Raw genomic sequence first — 5,879 nt, 5'->3', positions numbered from 1 at the left:
ATATTTACATGTTTTAACAAAAACAAAAATTCTAGCGAGTCTCCAAAACACAAAATTTGATCTAATTTCATCTCCAATAAAACTTCAAAAATTATATTTTCTCACAAAATTTGGTGGTTTGTTACATTAAATTCATCACACCAAATATTAAACTAATGTATTTTATTATTTCTCATTTAATTTTATTAGTATTATTAATTAATTTAAAATTATAGTTAAGATAAATATATCATACTAATTTTATTTTATATTTTTATTGTACACATTAAAAATATTAAAATATTCTTTTATTTATATTTTAATTAATAATATAATCAATTATCAGTTATATCAATTTGTAATAAAAACAATTTATTCTGTGATTTTTATTTTAAATGCATAAAATTTAATGTGATAAAATGAAATTAGTCAATTATAATTATTAAAAAAAATTGAACACCAAAACATCAAATTCCATGTTATGGCTAAAATGTTTTTTAAGAGAGTGGTCAATTATTAGAGCTCTCTAATATCTTATGGTATTTGATATTTTATATTAAAAATATAAGCTAAACTTAAAGTGATTTTATTAGGTTTTAAAATACAAATAATAAAACAAAATGTATTTAACATTACAAATCATATGAAATAGTGATGCAGAAACAACTATATATTATATAAAATAAATATTTAATATTACAAATCATATGAAATATTGTGTTCATGGACGGCTTCGTATAAGGAATGGTCAAAGCGAATACACCGAACCTACTCGAAATATTGAAAATTTAAATATAATATTTAATTTATATTTAGAAGGTCTTATAAAACATACTAATATAAAATATTTTAATGAAAACAAATTTGTTAGTTTTTTTTTTAGATTTTTGATATTGTTTTAAAGAATATTTCTAAATAATATTAAAACTTATAATTATAAGGTATATAAAATTTTGTTGTCCAAGGACCCTAGATGATACTGAGTCTGTCCTGGTTGTGTATGTATATGTATAAATTTATACAATATATACAGAACTTATAATTAATATCAATGGATGAAAAGTATTTAGCAATAAAAGATAAAAAAAACAGTGAAAAAACAGCAAAATATAATTATATTTTATGCAAAACCCATAGATTATACAAAAGAAAACAAAGCATGATAGTACATATAAATATGTAAAAGTTATTACCCTGTAATATACTATTAAATTAAAAAACTCAAAATAATTTGTTTAACCTGTTAAATAAATTATAATAGAATGAGACCCTAAAATTATAATGTGAGAGAGGGGTCTCAAGCCATTTTCTCTTTCTCAACACCTCCTAAGGTAAGTCCCTGGTCATGGTCGTGACACTACTTTCCACAGCATGCTACTATTGGAGAGTGCATCTTCTCTTATGAGAGTTGGTCTTATATATGACGTCGTTAATGCCCAAGGGAGTTAAGGAGTGGGCTTTTATGGGCTTCCCGAACAATAACCATTAGAAAAAATAAGGAAACAAATCTCCACCAAAGAACAATTAAACATACCTTCAAACGTATACAGCGAGCGAGTAGGTAGATTCATTGATCTCCTTTTAGCCTCTACTGGTACCAGATTCTCCCTTCATCGTTTTCACCGAATCATGTTTGTTTCTTTCACCGATTATTGGGTCTTTAATTGGCTTGGTTCCTGGGTGGATCTATAGTGTTATTCAGTCCTGGTGTTATTGCCTTTTGATCTGATCCATGCACATCTCTTTTATTTTTGGTCTGATCCATGCACATCTCTTTTATTTTTGGTCTGATCCATGCACATCTCTTCTGGGTTTTGCTTCTCTCCGACTGATAAAGTTATATACGTTGCGTAGAGTTTCTCACTTTCAGTTTAGTGCACACTTATTCACTTGTTATACATCAACACAGAACTGCGTGTTTGGATTTGTTTTGGTCTTGATTTACGTGGCTTCCGTCTCTGGCTGGCCATGTAGGTTTTAAACTTTCTTGCCGTACGAACCTGAATTGTGTATTTTTATTTGCTTGGCTTATGTTCTGAACTGAACTTTCTTTTGGTTGTCCAGTTTCTACTACACTCTATGTTGTGGATATTAGGTCCTTGCAAAATTATCTCGTCACCTGCTCCTGTTTTCATTCTCATTGAGTTTTTTATTTTCAATTGTCAGCATATGCTAGCCTTTAGTATTTTGCCATTGGCAAAGCAACATCCTGTGTTATGGAAACCATTGTCAGCATATGCTAGCCTTTAGTTTTTTTTTTTTTTCCAATTGTCAATAAGTATATGGGTAGCCTTTAGTATCTTTTTCATTGTTCTTCCTGAGGCACTTTTATTTAGTTTTGTTTATGTATACTGCAGTATCCTAACCGCGGGATGGCAGATCGATTTATGCAAAATGCTATAGTGAGTGAAGGTCAGCGCAAGCAGAAGAATTGCCATCAGGAATGCAAGAAGAGCTGTCATGTTTTCCAGACTGGTACTTTTTCCCGTCTCATTTTCGTGCTAGCCTCTTCTACTGTATGGAACTTGTGCATAGAATGATCTGTTGTGCCTCTGTTTGTTTCTCTAGAGAGGAAAGTTTGCATCCTGGTGACTCCTGCTTCCAAGACTACTTTCTTGCCAGAGGAGCTGTGTATAGGATTTGGTATCTGCGTGAAGGTAGGCTGTATACTTTTACAATAAATATGTCACCTTCAAGTTGGTTGGACACTAAGTGAGGTTTTGGTGCAGAGATACCCTTTCGAAGCTGTTCAGATAATCAAACCAAATCTAGGCAGGTTGGATGTAAGTATAGCCTCTCTTCTTAAGTTTACATACTCCTTGAGCATAGAACTAAACATTATATATTTAATTGTGGGATTCTCAAAATACATGTATGTATATATAAATACTAGTATCTAACCGTAGATATTTTAAAGCTAGGTTAAGTTTCGAGAATTCGGCCAAAAAAAACCTCAACTTTGCACGAATTGCCAAAAGAAACATAAACTTTTGGGCTGACCAAAAAAACACCAAACTTTCATTGACTTTAGAATTAAATAACAATGTTTTCGCTGACTTGCAAATTTAGCACGCCGTCAACAAATTTAACAGAAATATTTGGCGTCGTTTATTGTTGGCATTAAGTGAAACGACGTCGTTTTACATGATTTGAAATTAAAAATATGTAGACCCCTGGATTCGAACCCAGGTTGGGGTGTCAAATGGCAAGGTATTTTACCACTGGGCCACTGACACTTTCAATGTTTTTACTAACATGTTTACTTTTATTTGGTACATATTAAATATAAAAAATTCTCGAAAAACTTAATAAGATCTTTAAAATTCTAAAAAAATTAAAAAAATAAAGAAGATTTTTATAAAATTAATTTAGAAATTAAAATTAAAAATAAAATTTTATTTTTCTTTATAAAAAATAAAAACTCTTCCAAAATTTTCTAAAAACTTAAAAAGAACTTTAAAATTCCAAAAAATTGAAAAATAAAGAAATTTTTTAGAAAATTAATTTTGAAATTAAAATAGAAAATAAAATTTATTTGATTTTTTCTTTTCAATTCGTGAAAAGTTCGTGTTTTTTTGAAAAGAAAAAATAAAATTTTATTTTCTATTTTAATTTCAAAATTAATTTTATAAAAAATTTCTATTTTAATTTCAAAATTAATTTTATAAAAAAATTCTTTATTTTTTCAATTTTTTGGAATTTTAAAGATCTTTTTAAGTTTTTAGAAAATTTTGGAAGAGTTTTTATTTTTTTAAAAGAAAAATAAAATTTTATTTTTAATTTTAATTTCTAAATTAATTTTATAAAAATCTTCTTTATTTTTTTGGAATTTTAAAGGTCTTATTAAGTTTTTAGAGAATTTTTTATATTTAATATGTACCAAATAAAAGTAAATATGTTAGTAAGTACATTGAAAATGTCAGTAGGCCAGTGGTAAAATACCTTGTCATTTGACCAACCAACCTGGGTTCGAATCCAGAGGTCTACATATTTTAAATTTCAAATCATGTAAAACGACGTCAAATTTGTTGACGGCGTGCTAAATTGGCAGTCAATGAAAGTTTGGTGTTTTTTTGGTCAGCCCAAAAGTTCATGTTTTTTTTGGCAATTCGTGCAAAGTTGAGGTTTTTTTTGGCCGAATTCTCGTTAAGTTTCCGATAATTTTGAGATATTTGCAATTAAATATTAATATTTATATATACATAATATATATATTTATTTTGAGAATTTTATGTTGAGAACTCTCTATTGGAATTGCTCTAATGCATGACTATTCGCCTGTCTCTTTATGGCAGAATCCTCAGAACTGGCAAAAATATTTGACTCACATCCGCGGGTCAGAACTTGAAAGCTATCTCACCCGAGTGGTAGAAGAAAATCTAAAGGTACGGTGTGTAAATTGATCTTGATATTTTTTCCTAAGGAAGAGCTCACTAAGCGAGTCTGATTCATCTTGAACGTATATAAAGCCCCAACATGTCGACCAAAATAAAAAAATTGTGAATATGCTGGACGAGAGAGAAATGCTGGTGCAGATTTGTGCTGGTCTGGGGTTGGACCGTAGAGCAAAAGAAGTATTTGGTGGAGAGCTGCAGTGGTTTGCGATTGCCATAGGTTTCATAGAGAAGGCTGAAACTTATATGTTGGACGATAGGTTTGATTCTATTATCTTCTCTCTTTTGTTCCTGAATCTACTTTTGTATCTCACTGAATACTCATTATCTCCCTCAAGGTATAGTATATGATCTTTCTAATCTTTATCCTTTTTCACTGCAGCCGTTTGTTGAAATGTGGAGAAGTGACAACAATGTCTGATCTTCCAGATGATTTGGCAGAAGAGATATTGTCTAGGGTTCCGTTGACATCCCTAAGTGCAGTGCGTTCCACTTGCAGAAAGTGGAATGATTTATCCAAAAACCAGGTTTTTGGTAAGTCAGCATCAACAGGAAGGAAGCAGTTTCTTGGGTTCATGCTGAAAGATTATAAGGTTTGTTCGATGAAGTTTGATCTCCAAGGAATTGGAAACGAAGGAGACTTCGTTGATCCATCTATAAAGGAAGTCAGTATACTTGACCAAGTAGAAATCACTCAGTTCTTTCACTGTGGAGGTTTATTGCTATGTGTCACCAAGGACAGGTCGAGACTTTTGGTGTGGAATCCTTATTTGGGGCAAACAAGGTGGATCCAACCAAGAAACACTTTCCGAAGTGAAGACAGATATGCTGTTGGATATGACAAGAACCGTAACTACAAAATCTTGAGGGTTTTTGGCAAGTATGACACCAAAGGTGAATTTGGAAGCGTCGACAAATACCTGATTTTTGGGTACGAAATATACGAGTTGAGCTCTAGTTCGTGGAAGGTTTTTAACGTCAGTCCCGACTGGAATATAGATAGTTATCAACGCGGCGTGTCTTTGAAGGGTCATACTTATTTTTTGGCTGAAGAGAGGTGGACGATAGGTAGAAGAAATAAAACTGAGGAGATAATCTCTTTTGATTTTACAACAGAAAAATTTGGAAAGCGGTTGCCTCTTCCGTTTAAAACTCATGATGTAGGCAACTTTGTGTCTCTATCTTGTGTCAGAGAAGAGCAGCTTGCGGTATTACATCAAAGCAGTGTGATTGATCACACATTGGAGATTTGGGTCTCAAGTAATATTGATCTGGGTGCAGTTTCGTGGAGCAAGTTCTTGAGAACCACCTCTTCTTGTCGGGTTGATTTTCAAGCTGGTAGTTTCTTCTTCATTGACGGGAGAAGAAAGTTGCTGTGGTTGTCGATCTGGACAATGGTGGACAAGCACGGACTGAGACCCATTACAACCAAAGAGCTAACATAATTGGAGAAGATGAATATTACAAACCTGTGAATGTTGGAGAGCCCTGGATCATGGCAAACTA

General features: G+C 31.7%; 1 pseudogene; it reads left to right on the top strand.

Annotated features, from left to right (window-relative positions):
* Positions 1-494: 494 nt before the first annotated feature.
* Positions 495-5,871, top strand: LOC106375064 (annotated as a pseudogene).
* Positions 5,872-5,879: the final 8 nt, after the last annotated feature.

This window comes from Brassica napus, unplaced genomic scaffold, assembly GCF_020379485.1.
Source record: "Brassica napus cultivar Da-Ae unplaced genomic scaffold, Da-Ae ScsIHWf_453;HRSCAF=690, whole genome shotgun sequence".
In the NCBI taxonomy this organism is placed as follows: Eukaryota; Viridiplantae; Streptophyta; class Magnoliopsida; order Brassicales; family Brassicaceae; genus Brassica; species Brassica napus.
The sequence above is the reverse complement of the archived record's forward strand: the minus strand, read 5'-3'. Positions and strand labels throughout refer to the sequence as shown.